The following is a 16326-nucleotide window of genomic DNA, read 5'->3' on the forward strand; positions in this document are numbered from 1 at the left end:
GAGAGCAGATTGGTAGTTGCCAGATTCAGGGATGGTAAATGGAAACAGGTGAAGGTAGTCAGTGTACCATGTTTGAGTGATAAAATCTGCAAGTCGTGGAATGTTCTGTACAGCATGGAGATGAAAGCTAATCCTGCAGGATGGGGTACATGTTCCCCTGTGACTTGAAAGTACAGTGTTCCTAGGAAAACTTTCACATCAGAAATGATGTAAACAGAAAAAGGAATTACCATTCATTTCTACAGAAAAATGAGTGAGCATGCTCAGACACCAAAAGTTCCTTCTCTTTGGCTCTTCTTAGGCCTCAGGACACAGCATCCTAACAGATGCCCAAAATAAATGGAGATAAACATAGCAGATGCTCACAAACACAATTCAAATTGTGGGCGGCTGGATGCAGAGAGCAGTACCCAGGAAGGAGCTGGTTGGGGTGCATGCCACCTCTGTAAGAATTCCCCACAAAACAGATGCTGACTGCAATGCCGATTTTTTAACTTTTTTTCATAAGAGGGAAATCCTCTTCAGGTTTCTTCCTGTTACTGAAGCTTGGTAATAACCTAGATCTTTCCAAAAAGTCAAGTGTCTTACCATGAACTTTGAGAAAAGTGGGGAAAACTTGTACATGAAAGTTGTTAAAAGGGTAGATGTTCTGAGTTCTCCCAGACACAAACATCAGCAAATCCACTGTGTAAGGCACCTTCCTCAGCAGGTAGAACATGGACTACCTCCTACCCCTAGACACCTCCTTCATTGCCCAGAAAAATGGGTCCCCCTACAGCACCCTGAAGATCATCAGGAAAATGAGCCATAAGAGGAATCCGCTTGCACATGAAACCTGAAATCAGACACCTTCCTCAATTCCAGGTGAGCACATACACTTCCTCCCCTTGCCTGATGTGCTCACCTGAGAAATCTGAGCAGAGAAGCATCCCAGGGTCAAAATCTCCCTCTGTTCAAGGTCCTGGGAAACAGACATCTCTCCTCCCTGCACCAGCCACCTGTGACTGACATCTGCCATCCTCCTGTGCTGGGGCAGAATGGTGCACCTATCTCTCTCTCCTGGGACGTCATCACAAACCAGGCTTTGCTGCACACTTTTCAGGAAGGAGCCTGCAGCAGCAGCAGCAACAGCAGCAGGCTTCCCAGGTTCAATCTCAGTCTCGCACGTGAGGCCCCATGTGAAACTAGAGCTTCAAGGAGACTGATGTGCCCTGTGGCCTTGGAACCTAATGGCAGGAGCTGAGATTTCAGTTCCGAGTGAAAACTGGCCTCTTCCACACAGCACAACAAAGTGGAGGATTTTTCAGGAGTGTGACTCTGGAAGAAGTGCTTCTGTTGGCTGAATTCATAGATGCCAGGAGAGGACACCTGTGGTGCCTTGTCTGAGGAAGCAAGGGGCACACTGGGCAAGAATCCAGAATGCTGCCTGTGGGCTGCTTCCCACCAAGCCCCCTGCTGAGACAAAGAAGCAAGTTTCCTATCACATCTGCAGCAGGAGGGCTAGCTAGGGAGCAGAGCCCTGTCCCTGGAGCAAGCTGGACTGTGCATCAAGGCAGAAGGCCCAATGCCACAGTGTCACAATCTCCCAGCTATCTGATCTGACTCCCCTGCCAGGCTCACACCTGCTGACACAGTGATTCCCAAGACCTAGAGACTGCTTCCACCCCCACTCAATGCTACTCAAAGAAGCAAACTCCAGTCTCAGAAACGTGTTAATTGTTAGCTCTGGAATTCCCTGGGCTTGTCTACACTGGCCCACCCAAGTGTCCTTTCCAGATAATTCCTCCAGTGTCCTAGGGTCTCAAGCCACCTTCAAGCTCCCCTTCAAAAGGCAGGAATGGGTCCATTTAGGCAGACCAGCTGAGCAACTCTGTGTGCGGGAAACTTGGACATCACCCTCCCTTAACACCAATGCTTCCAAGTCCAAGCTTCAAACCCTCACTCCCTGGGCACAGAGCACAATGTCAGCATGAACACTGCTCTTTCAAATCTCTTGTCTCCCATTCCTTAAAATCAGAAACAAAGCTCCACTCGCCATTCTATTTTCCCTTCAGAGAAGTAAGGAAAAGGATAGAATAAAACACTACATGTGGAGGGATGAGCAAGATGGTGGAGAAGTAGGAGACCTTAATATCATCATGTTCCAGGAGTTCAGCTAGATAGTTATCAAACCATTCTGAACACCTACAAAATCTAAGGAGATAGAAAAGAAGAAGAGCAGCAATTCTAGAAACAGAAGATTGACCCTTTCTGAAAGGCAGGATGTGCATAGAAGTGAATCCCAAGGCAACCTAAGGGAAGATAGACTGTGGGGGGAGGGGCTGGCTCCCGTCAAGCTGTGGAGCAGCAGATCACAAAATTGGAACTTTTAGAAGTCTGATCCACTGAACGACGTCACTCCAGAAGCTAAGCGTGGGGTGGAGCCCTCATGGGGATAGTGTGTTATCAAGACCTGTGAGGTCACAAAATGACCAGGGGTGTCTGAGGGTGGCAGAACTCCCAGGTATTGGAGTGGGGAAGCTGGCTTCATAGATGGAGCTGAGGAGTCAGTTCTCAGCTTGGGCTTACCTTAAACCATGATACAAGGCACAGTTGGGCCACTGTTCTTTGAAAAGGGACCCCACAGGTACCAGATCCATGGAGACTGCTTCCTTCCTCTTCTAGGAGGACTGGTGTGGGAGCACCCAGCAGGAATCTTTTGGGTTTGGAGACTCCAAATGGGGCCATGCACCTGAGATAGAAATGTTCAGTCACAAGCTGGGTGAGCATGGAGTATGGCCAGAGACGAGGGAGATGGTAGGGATTGACTGCTTTTCTCTGAGAGTGCACTTCGGAGTGGGGCCCTGAGCTCTCAGCTCCTATGGGGCCAGAGATTGGGAGCCTTTCATTTTCATTCCCATCTTCCAAAGCTGTATGGAAAGAATTCAGGGAACAAAAGCTCCTGAGACCAAGCCCATGAAGATTACTTAGCCTGGCCCCTGGCAAATGTGGTGCAATTCTGCCTTGGGCAAAGACATTTGAGAATCACAGCAACAGGCCCCACCCCAGAAGATCAGCAAGATCAATGAGAATTGTGGAACTGCAGAGCTAGGGGAATGCAACACATAGAATTCATGGCTTTTCCCCGATGATTCTTCAGTCTTTCAAAGTTAAATTTTTTTAATTTTATTTTTTTTCTTATTCTATTTTAAAATTTTTCCTCTTTCCTATTTTAACCTTTTCTAACAATTTTATCTTATAAGTACCTTTTAAAAAATCTTTTAAAATTTTCAGTGTTATAGTTATATTCTATCCCTTCATTGTATTTAACCTTATTTTTTGTATATATATATTTTTCTTTAAAATGGGATATAATTTCTTCTAATAGATCAAAATACACCCTAAATCTTGTGCATGGCTTTGTTCTAGTCTCCAGCCTGATCACATTCTCTCCTCTTTTTTTCTTTTTTCAACCAACTTCTTATCTTATCAATTCCATTTTTAGAATGTTTTTTAATTTTCATCTTTACATTCATCTTCCATCCCTTCATTGTATTTACATATATATATATAAATTTTTGTTTCTTTCAAATTTTGGGAGGCAGTTTTTTCTAACAGACCAAAATACACCCAAAATCCAGTGTATGGCTCTGTTCTATTCACCAGTCTAATATCTATCTCTATAGATATAGATATAGATATAGATATATAGATAGATAGATACACATATATATGTATAGATATACATATATATAGATATATATCTATGTATACATATACATATCTATATCTATAGATAGATCAATAGATCAATATCTATATATAGATATCTGTATCTATCTATATCTATCTATCTAGATGGATAGATATCTTTTCCTCCCTTTCTTCTCTCTGCAGTTTTTGGTCTTTTCTGATTTGATTAGTGTATATTTCTCTGTGGGTCATTGCTACCCTTTTAGTATTTTGTTCTCTCATTCATCTATTATCTGGATAAAATGACAAGGTGGAAAAACTCACCACAAAAAAAAAAAAAGAAAGAAAGAAGAAGGGGCAGTACCAAGAATTTCAGACCAATATCCTTGATGAATATGGATGCCAAGATTATCAATAAGATCCTAGCTAATAGGATCCAAAGGTACATTAAAAAGATTATCTACCATGTAAAGGTGGGATTTACACCTGGGATGCAAGGGTGGTTCAACATTCACAAATTCATCAGTGTGATAGAATAAATCAATAAGAGGAGAGAAGAACCACATGATCCTCTCATTTGATGCAGAAAAGACATTTGACAAGATACAACATCTCTTCCTGATTAAAACACTTCACAGAATAGGGATAGAGATAACATTCTTCAGCTTCATAAAATCTATGAAAAACTCACAGCAAATATCATTCTCAATGGGGAAAAGCTGACAGCTTTCCCTTTGAAATCAGGAACAGGACAAGGATGACCATTCTCACCACTGTTGTTCAACATAGTACTAGAAGTCCTAGCAACAGCAATCAGACAACAAAAAGAAGTAAAATGTATTCATATTGGCAATGAAGAAGTCAAACTCTTTCTCTTCACAGATGACATGATACTTATATGGAGAACCCAAAAGACTCCACCCCCAAACTACTAGAACTTATACAGCAATTCAGTAATGTAGCAGGATACAAAATCAATGCACAGAAATCAGTTGATTTCTTATACCCTAACAATAAAAATACAGAAAGGGAAACTAGAGAATTGATTCCATTTACTATAGCACCAAGAACCATAAGATACCTGGGAATAAACGTAACCAAAGAGGTAAAGGATCCATACTTGAGGAACTACAGAACACTCATGAAAGAAATTGAAGAAGACACAAAAAGATGGAAAAGCATTCCATGCTCATGGATTGGAATAATGAACATTATTAAAATGTCTATACTGCCCAGAGCAATCTATACTTTCAATGCCATCCTGATCAAATTCCACCAGCATTTTTCAAAATGCTCTAACAAATAATCTTAAAATTTGTATGGAACCAGAAGAGATCTCAAATTGCCAAGGAAATACTGAAAAAGAAAAACAAAACTGCAGGCATCATGTTGCCTGATTTTAAGATTTACTACAAAGCTGTGATCACCAAGACAGCATGATAGTGGCACAAAAACAGACACATAGATCAGTGGAGCAGAGTAGAGAGCCCAGATATGGACCCACAACTCTATGGTTAAATAATTTTCAACAAAGCAGGAAGAAATATACAGTGGAGAAAACACAGTTTCTCCAAAAAATGGTGCTGGGAAAATGGGACATCTATATAGAAGAATGAAACTTGACCATTCTCTTACACCATACACAAATATAAACTCAAAATGGATAAAAGACCTCAACATGAGGCAGGAATCTATCAAAATCCTAGAGGAGAACATAGGCAGTAACTTCTTCAACATAGGCCACAGAAACTTCTTTCAAGACATGTCTCCAAAGGCAAAGGAAACAAAAGTGAAAATGAACTTTTGGGATTTCATCAAGATCAAAAGCTTCTGCACAGCAAATCAGACAGTCAACAAAACAAAAAGGCAATGCACGGAATGGGAGAAGATATTCGCAAATGACAATAGAGACAAAGAGCTGATATCCCAGATCTATAAAGAGCTCATCAAATTCAACACACACAAAAGAGATAATCACGTCCAAAAATGGGCAGAAGACATGAACAGACACTTCTCCAAAGAAGACATACAAATGGCTAACAGACACTTGAAAAAATGTTCATCACCACGAGCCATCAGGGAGATTCAAATCAAAACCACATTGAGATACCACCTTATACCAGTTAGAATGGCCAAAATCAACAAGACAGTAAACAACAAGTGTTGGAGAAGACGTGGAGAAAGAGGAACCCTCTTACACTGTTGGTGGGCATGCAAGTTGGTGCAGCCACTTTGGAAGACAGTGTGGAGATTCCTTAAGAAATTAAAAATAGAGCTATCCTATGACCCTGTAATTGCACTATGGGTATTTACCCCAAAGATACAGACGTAGTGAACAGAAGGGACATCTGTACCCCAATGCTTATAGCAGCAGTGTCCACAATTGCCAAACTGTGGAAAGAGCCAAGATGCCCTTCAACAGAGAAATGGATAAAGATATGGCCCATATATACAATGGAGTATTAAGCTTCCATCAGAAAGGATGAATACCCAACTTTTCTATCAACATGGATGGGCCTGGAGGAGATTATGCTGAGTGAAGTAAGTCAAGCAGAGAGAGTCAATTATTGTATTGTTTCACTTACTTGTGGAGCATAAAGAGTAACACAGAGGACATTGGGTAAAGGAGAGAAGAAGGGAGTTGGGGGAAGTCAGAGGGGGAGATGAACCATGATAGACTGTGAACTCTGAGAACCAAACTGAGGGTTTTGGAGGGTATAGAGGGGTGGGGGTAAGGAGGGCCTGGTAGAGTGTATTAAGGAGGGCACATATTGCATGGAGCACTGGGTGTGGTGCATAAACAATGAATCTTGGAACACTGAAAAAATAAAAATAAATTAAAAAAAAATAAAACAAAATGTTAAAAAAATAAACCTACTCTGTTGAGGGTTTTACCATGAAAAAACAAAAACAAAAACAAAAAACGAAAGAGGCAGTACTGATAGCTAGAAACCTAATCAATATGGACATTAGTATTATGTCAGAATGTCAGTATTATGTTCAGAGTGATGATTATCAAGGTGCTAGCTGGGCTCAAAAAAGCATGGAAGATATTAGAGAATCCCTTTCTGGAGAAATAAAATCCCTTTCTGGAGAAATAAAAGAACTAAAATCTAACCAAGTTGAAATAAAAAAAGTTATTAATGAGGTACAAACGAAACAGAAGCTCTTACTGCTTGGATAAATGAGGCAGAAGAGAGGATTAGTGATATAGAACACCAAATGATGGAGAATAATGAAGCTGGACAAAAGAGAGACAAACAACTACTGGACCACGATGGGAGAATTTGAGAGATAAGTGATACTGTAAGATGAAACAATATTAGAATAATTGGGATCCCAGAAGAAGAAGAAAGAGGGAGAGGGGCAGATGGTATATTAGAGCAAATTGTAGCAGAGAATATCCCTAATTTGGTGACAGGAACAAGCATCAAAATCCAGGAGACACAGAGAACCCCTCTCAAAATCAATAAAAGTAGGTCCACACCCCATCATTTGACAGTAAAAGATACAAGTCTCAGTGACAAAGAGAAATCCTGAAAGCAGCTCGGGACAAGAGGTCAGTAACATACAATGGTAGAAATATTAGGTTGGCAGCAGACCTATCCACAGAGATCTGGCAAGCCAGAAAGGACTGGCATGATATATTCAGAGCACTAGATGAGAAAAATATGCAGCCAAGAATACTTTATTGAGCTAGGCTGTCATTGAAAATAGGAGAAATAAAAAGTTCCCAGGACAAACAAAAACTAAAAGAATTTGCAAACACCAAACCAGCCCTACAGGAAATATTGAAAGGGTTCCTCTAAGCAAAGAGAGAGCCTAAAATGTTTCAATCAAAAGACACAGGGTATCAGAATGGATTAAAAAAAAAACAAGATCCATCAATATGCTGTCTACAAGAAACTCATTTTAAATCACAAACACCTCTAGATTTAAAGTAAGGGGGTGAAAAACAATTTACCATGCTAACTGACATTAAAAGGAGGCTGGGGTGACAATCCTTAGATAAATTAGATTTTAAACCAAGGACTACAATAAGAAATGAGGAAAAACATTATGTATAACTTAAAGGGTCTGTCCAACAAGAAGATCTAACAATTTTAAATATCTATACCCCTAACATGGGAACAACCAATTATATAAATTATACAAACCAACTAATAACAAAATCAAAGGAACACATCAATAATAATACAATAACAGTAGGGGACTTTAACACCCCCCTCACTGAAAAGGACAGATCATCCAAACAAAAGATCAACAAAGAAATAAAGGCTTTAAATGACACACTGGACCAGATGGACATCACAGATATATTTAGAACATTCCATTCCAAAGCAACAGAATACACATTCTTCTCTAGTGTACAGGGAACATTCTCCAGAATAGATCACATCCTGGGTCATGAATTATGTCTCAACCTGTACCAAAAGATTGGAGATCATTCCCTGCATATTTTCAGACCACAATGCTTTGAAACCAGAACTCAATCACAGGAGGAAAGTCAGAAAGGACTCAAATACAAGGAGGCTAGAGAGTATCCTACTAAAGAATGAATGGGTCAACCAGGAAATTAAAGAAGAATTAAAAAAAAAAATCATGGAAACAAATGAAAATGAAAATACAACTGTTCAAAATCTTTGGGACACAGCAAACGTGGTCCTGAGATGAAAGTATATAGCAGTGCAAACCTTTGTCAAGAACCAAGAAAGCTCTCAAGTATACAACCTAACCCTACAGCTAAAGCAGCTGGAGAAAGAGCATCACAGAAAGCCTACACCCAGATGGAGAACAGAAATAATAAAGATTAGAGCAGAAATCAATGAAGTAGAAACCAAAAGAACAGTAGAACAGATAAAAAAAAAAAAACTGGACACTGACTTCTCCAAAAGAAAAGAAAAAGGACCCAAATTAATAAAATCATGAAGGAAAGAGGAGAGATCACAACCAACACCAGAGAAATACAAACAATTATAAGAACATATTATAAGCAACAATACACCAACAAATTTGACAATCTGGGAGAAATGGATGCATTCCTGGAGACATATAAACTACCAAAACTGAACAAGGAAGAGGTAGAAACCTGAACAGACCCATAACCAGTAAGGAGATTGAAAGATTCATCAAAAATCTCCCAACAAACAAGAGCCCAGGGCCATATGGCTTCCCAGGGGAATTCTACCAAACATTTAAAGTAGAATTAATGCCTATCCTCCTGAAACTGTTCCAAAAACAGAAATGGAAGGAAAACTTCCAAACTCATTTTATGAGGCCAGCATTACCTTGATCCCAAAACCAGACAAAGACCCTATCAAAAAGGAGAATTACAGACCAATATCTTTGATGAACATGGATGCAAAAATTCTCACCAATATACTAGCCAATAGGATCCAACAGTACAGCAAAAGGATTATTCACCAAGACCAAGTGGGATTTATTCTTGAGCTGCAAGTTTGGTTCAATATCCACAAATCAATCAATGCGATACAATACATTAATAAAAGAACAAGAATCATATGAGACTCTCAATAGATGCTGAAAAAGAATTTGATAAAATACAGCACCCTTTCTTGATCAAAGATCAAACTTGAACCTGATCAAAACTCTTCACAGTGTAGGGGTAGAGAATATATACCTCAATATCATCAAAGCCATCTATGAAAAACTCACAGTGAATATCATTCTCAATGGGGAAAAACTGAGAGCTAAGGTTCCTAAGGTCAGAAACACGGCAGGGTTGTCCACTATCACCCCCTCTATTCAACATGGTACTAGAAGTCCTAGCCTCAGCAATCAGACAACATAAAGAAATTAAAGGCATCCAAATCAACAAAGAAAAGGTCAAACTCTCACTCTTTGCAGATGATATGACACTTTCTGTGGAAAACCCAAAAGACTCCACTCTGAAACTGCTAGAACTTGTACAGGAATTCAGTAAAGTGTCAGTATATAAAATCAATGCACAGAAATCAGTTGCATTCCTATACACAAACAGTAAGACAGAAGAAAGAGAAATTAAGGAGTCAATCCCATTTACAATTACATCCAAAACCATACAATACCTAGGAATAAACCCAACCAAAGAGGAAAAGAATTGGTACTCAGAAAACTATGAAGTACTCATGAAAGAAATTGAGGAAGACACAAATAAATGGAAAAACATCCCATGCTCATGGATTGGAAGAACAAATACTGTGAAAATGTCTAAAGCAATCTACACATTCAATGCAATCCCTATCAAAATACCATGAAATTTTTCAAAGAAATGGAAAAAATAATCCTAAAATTTATTTGTAACCAGAAAAGACTCCAAATAGCCAGAGGAATGTTGAAAAAGAAAACCAAAGTTTGTGGTATCACAATTCCAGACTTCAAGCTCTATTACAAAGCTGTCATCATCAAGACAGTATGGTACTGGCACAAAAACAGACACATAGATCAATAGAACAGAATAGAGAGCCCAGAAATAGATCCTCAACTCTATGGTCAACTAATCTTTGACAAAGGAGGAAAGAATGTCCAGTGGAAAAAAGACAGTCTTTTTAACAAATGGTATTAGGAAAAGTGGACAACCACATGCAGAAGAATTAAACTGGACCATTCCCTTACACCACACATAAAAATAGGCTCAAAATGGATGAACGACCTCAATGTGAGACAGGAATCCATCAAAACCCTTAAGGAGATCATAGGCAGCAACCTCTTATGGCCTCAGCTGCAGCAAATTTTTCCTAGAAACATCACCAAAGGCAAGGAAATCAAGGGCAAAAATGAACTATTGGGACTCCACCAGGATCAAAAGCTTTTGCACAGCAAAGGAAACAGTCAGCAAATCCAAAAGAAAACTGACAGAATGGGAGAAGATATTTGCAAATGACATATCAGATAAAGGGCTAGTATCCAAAATCTAGAAAGAACTTATCAGTAAGAGAAAGACAATTATCATATGCTCTCTCTGATACGAGGAATTTGAGAGGCATGGCAGGGGTCATGGGGGTAGGGAGGAAAGAATGAAACAAGATGGGATTGGGAGGGAGACAAACCATAAGAGACTCTTAATATCACAAAACAAACTGAGGGTTGCTGGGGGTTGGGGGCTAGGGATAGGGTGGCTAGATTATGGACATTGGGGAGGGTATGTGCTATGATGTGTGATGTGAAATGTGTAAGCCTGATGATTCACATACAGATTTCCCTGGGGCAAATAATATAGTATATGTTAATTTAAGAAAAAAGCAATAAAAAAAGTCTTTGGAGATATATAAGCTTCTCTTACAATGTGCACACACAAATCTTCAGGGTTAGTGTGAAATTTTGCTGAAGCAAAATTGAGATATTTCTTCATATCTAGTCACCAAAACTTCATTATTCATTGTATATACTTAATTTACCATTAATTCTTCTGTTTATGAACAAGTAAGATAATATAATAAGAAAATACAATTTGGGCTTTCTCCCCTCTGATTTTTATACAGAGAACCTACTGTAGTATATTTCAACCCACAATAGTAATTTATATTTATTAATCATTTACTATGTGCTAGGCACAGTTTTAAATATTTTATATCCTAATCAATCCTCACAAATACATGAAATATTTACTGAAATCTTCAGTCCTCCTTAAAGATAAAGGAAATAAGTCATTGAGAGTTTAGGTAAATTTCCCAAAACATCACAAATGCTAAGTGGAAGAACTGAGATTTGAACCAATGCATTCTGGGTACAGATTCTTTGCTGTTCAACTTCATTCTATTTTGTCTAAATTAGACTCTACAGTAGGGATCATGAATGCATAAAGAAGACAAGTTGGGACTGTTGAATTTAGAAATGGATATATTGGTAAACTGTCAACAATATTTAATAATTAAAGTCATTATGAACATATATTTGCTTGGGACAATCCTGGGTTATTCTCTCTCTTCATTCTTACAATTAATAGTGCCTCTTTTATTCTCAAAATTTCCTTCTTTGGGAAATTAATTACAAATTCATCCTATGAATAACGCATTTGTGCTATTAGAACATAAGTTAACATTTCAAAGTTATCAATAAACAGGACTTGACATGTTGAAATTAAGGTTATCACAGACTCTCTTATTCTTTGGGGGAGGGTCAGTCATTGTACTTCAAATTAAATCAAAGTATGGTAAGTTAAATATATAAAATATTGGGGGTAAACATACAGGTAGAGTTTACTCAATGATATTGTTGATGGAACCGATGTGTGCTAAATGTTTCTTCATATATTTATACAACAGGGAAGGCAATCATTGACTTACTTCCTGTTTTTTATTTAGTGATGCATTTCAGTCTGTCCACTGTGGTTTTCAATCTTACCTCATATTGATAGGCTATGAAAGATACCTAAAGCTAAAAGAACAGATTGAGCTTCCACCTTGAGAAAAAAAATTGTATTAATTTAAAATGCTTTAAAATTCACCATCATTATTCTCCAAAATTCCAACTATAGGACCCTTTATCGAAGATATGACATGGAAAACTTCAGATGCCTTTTGGTAAGGAGAGAGTATGACATTATTTAAGTGGATTATAGCTTCCATAAATCTATTGTTATATCAACTGAACAACCTTATCAACCTCCCTCTCCCCAAGAAAAAGGTAGAAAAACCTTTGGGGAGTATCTTATGGGGCATGAATTAAATAATAAAATAAATCTTTCATTCATAGAACATGGTGATTAGAATAAATCATATATTTTTAAATTTGACTCATCCAATATATTTGAGCATTTATATATAGACCAAAAATATTTAACATAAAGTACTTAAACCTGATTATATAAAACCAGTAGGCTACATAAAACACATAGAAATAAAAAAAAAAGATTTTTATGAAACAATAACAAAATTTTGACAAGATTGCTTTAAAAACTAAAGCATGGGGTGCCTGGGTGGCTCAGTGGTTAAAACCTCTGCCTTCGGCTCAGGTCATGATCTCAGGGTCCTGGGATCGAGCCTCACATCGGGCTCTCTGCTCAGCAGGGAGCCTGCCTCCTCCTGTCTCTCTCTGCCTGCCTCTCTGCCTACTTGTGATCTGTCAAATAAAAAAAAAAAAAAACTTAAAAAAAAGAACAAAAAAAAACCCCTAAAGCATGAATGTACACAATATGCATTGGGTAATTGGTACCATCACTCAGGGCTGGCTGACAATAAGTTTTTGTATGTATGCATGTATGTATTTTGTAAATCTCATGTTGTTTTTCATTTTTCCAACCTCTGTTTTGTCTTGTGGGTGATGGTCTTTGTTATATAAGGTTATAAGTAATGTTAACGTGAGCACCTAACAGAAATACAGAAAGTATCCACCTTGTCATTACTAGGGCACAAGATTACAGTTCCCTCTTAGCAAAACACAAAAGGGAAATCAGAAGAAGTAATTTAGTATTTTCAAGCAGGAAATTAGCTATTTAAATGCATTTTGCAATTTACTGTTTCCAAGTGAGAAAGCAAAGCATGAGTGTTTCAACAGGTGCAGGGTTCTCTTTTAACTTCCCAAAATTTATATACATCTCTAATAATATTGCAAGTAAAGAGTGCTAGCAACTCAAATTCAAAGCAATACTGAATAGAAAATTTAAAGGTCAACATTCAGTAGAATTTTTTTTCATTAAAAAGTTTATTTATTTATTTTATTTTAATATTTTATAATATGCCCATTAGAACACTATTCATTGTTTTTGCACCACACCCAGTGCTCCATGCACTCCGTGCCCTCTCTAATACCCACCACCTCGTTCCCCCAACCTCCCACCCCCGCCCCTTCAAAACCCTTAGATTGTTTTTCAGAGTCCATAGTCTCTCATGGTTCACCTCCCCTTCCAATTTCCCTCAACTCCCTTCTCCTCTCCATCTCCCCTTGTCCTCCATGCTATTTGTTATGCTCCACAAATAAGTGAAACCATATGATAATTGACTTTCTCTGCTTGACTTATTTCACTCAGCATAATCTCTTCCAGTCCTGTCCATGTTGCTACAAAAGTTGGGTATTCATCCTTTCTGATGGAGGCATAATACTCCATAGTGTATATGGACCACATCTTCCTTATCCATTCATCCGTTGAAGGGCATCTTGGTTCTTTCCACAGTTTGGCGACCGTGGCCATTGCTGCTATAAACATTGGGGTACAGATGGCCTTTCTGTTCACTACATCTGTATCTTTGGGGTAAATATCCAGTAGTGCAATGGCAGGGTCATAGGGAAGCTCTATTTTTAATTTCTTGAGGAATCTCCACACTGTTCTCCAAAGTAGCTGCACCAACTTGCATTCCCACCAACAGTGTAAGAGGGTTCCTCTTTCTCCACATCCTCTCCAACACATGTTGTTTCCTGTCTTGCTAATTTTGGCCATTCTAACTGGTGTGAGGTGGTATCTCAATGTGGTTTTCATTTGAATCTCCCTGATGGCTAGTGATGATGAACATTTTTTCATGTGTCTGATAGCCATTTGTATGTCTTCGTTGGAGAAGTGTCTATTCATATCTTCTGCCCATTTTTTTTATATGATTGTCTCAGTAGAATTTTTTGTTGACATACGATCAACAGAAAATCTCCATTTACTAGACTCCTCTAGTTCATAGTTATGTTATCTCTAAATATTTTATTTCTTCATAAAGATGATATTTCATCTCACCTTTGAGATCCTTTCCTAAAAGGATAAGGATTTTCCTCCCAGATAAATGGATGTAATTAAAGTGAACATATTAAAAAAAAAACATCAGCTTTCTATCTTTTCATTTGATGAACCCTCCCTTTTAAAATAAAGCAAATAGTAATTCTATCCATTTTAAGCAAGTTATCTCCCTGTATTAATGCATGCATTATGTTTCTCTTTGTAAGTATGAAAATGTCTCAATGAGACTCCCTTGTCAACTGGTTATTAAAAATAGAGCATGATTTTCTGCCACCTCTTTGTTCTGCTTTACAATGCTTTTATAGTCAGATCAGATCAGAAGTAGAAAGATTGTACAGATAAGTGGGAAACAAGGATTGCAAAAACAAGAATAAGTACATTTTGAAACTAATAAAAACCTTAGTAATTGGTTATGTGCATTCCAAAGAAGGTGCAGGAATGAGCTAATATATACCAGCAGGAATACGATGGTGCTTGCTTAAGGGTGTCAGGGCAGAGAGGTACAGAACTTGAGGCTTGGTAAACAAGAATTCATAGACTTGGGGCACTTTCCGAATATAGAATTCACAAGTTCACTGCTAGAGTGGCCCTTAAAAGCCTGGAGAGAATGATTGTCCACACCGAGAAAAGTGGGAATGCCTGAATTTCCCTGGGATACAGTTCTAGAAGGGGTCAAAATGGCTCAGAAAAGTGACTTTGCAGGAGGGAATATATTATGTGAGACCAGACCACTCAATGGAGGATTATATTCTGTAAGAATGCCCAGAGGGTATATCTATTTATCAAAGTCATCAGGAACACCACTGCTGAAAGGGGTACTGGTACCATTTTGTACTGTAGATATTTCTTCTGTAGGCCAGAGTTGATAGTGAGAAAGACGATCAGAGTTTGGCTTTATAGCAATAGAAAAGATGGAACACCAAAGCAGTAGTGAAGAGGTGGGAGTTTATAAATTCAAGAAGTCAAGGGACCACAATTACTAAAGTGACCTTCATATCTGAAAGATAAGCAAGGGTCTCAACCCACAAGAAGTTAAGGAGATGGTTAGTAAAACATAGTGTCTTGGAAAGCAAAAGAGTTGGGCAGAAAATGGATTTGGATACAGATAGCTTTTTATTTTCTTTTTATGTCACTTGTATTTCTATATCTTCCTTTTCCTCTCCTTAGATGTATATTTATTCTCACAATATAAACATTTCCAAGATTATATTTGACATATATGTGTATATATTATATGGACAGCCATGTCAGTATTCTACACCAAACTGAGAGAAGTCTAAGGTGTAAAACAAAATCACCATCATCCATTTTTCTCTTTATAAATTCTAGCCATCATTGTTTGGTGTTTATTTCCACCATTTCCTGACACTTAATAACATTTTCTGCCTTTATTCATTCACTCAACTGATGTTTATTGAGGGTGTATTACATGCTAGTTTTACTGGAGATACAAAAGTGAACAAAACAATATTTGTGCCCATTTGGCACTTCCACTCTAGGAAAGAGAGAGAGAGACAGTAGAGAAACAATCACATGAAGTACCAGGTAGTGATTGCTGCTCTGGAAAAATTAAAGTGAGTAAGTGGGATGAAGTGCCAGGAGCTGGCAGCAAGGTGTAGTTTTATTGTATTCTCCTCTCCTCTCTGTTAAACCATGGTTTTAAAAGGAACAGTTTTCATCTCAGTCTGTGGAAGTTGAAAAATATTACTGAGGGATAGTAGTATTTGTGATTTTCATTAATGGTGAAACATAAGATTCCATCATTTTTGGGTACAGGAAGCATTTGAAGAGATCAGACAAAAGAATCTAATTCTTCTCTTTGGACCAGCACTGAGTCCTTTGCTTATATATTACCCCCAGCCCTTGCATCAATATCTTGAACCTTTTTGTATAAATTATAAAGATGATAAAAGCAGAAATGATTTAAACTTCTTTTTGATCCTTATATCAGAGCACCCACTGCAAAATCAAAGTTTCCTCCAAACACATATGTTTTA

The 16326-nt window shown here is 38.0% G+C and overlaps 1 pseudogene; it reads right to left on the bottom strand.

Moving 5' to 3' along the window:
- Positions 1 to 1098: 1098 nt before the first annotated feature.
- LOC111152467 overlaps positions 1099 to 16326 on the bottom strand; it is a 39154-nt pseudogene continuing 23926 nt past the window's right edge.

This window comes from Enhydra lutris, unplaced genomic scaffold (assembly GCF_002288905.1).
Source record: "Enhydra lutris kenyoni isolate GAN:26980312 unplaced genomic scaffold, ASM228890v2 scaffoldscaffold28, whole genome shotgun sequence".
Lineage (NCBI taxonomy): Eukaryota > Metazoa > Chordata > Mammalia > Carnivora > Mustelidae > Enhydra > Enhydra lutris.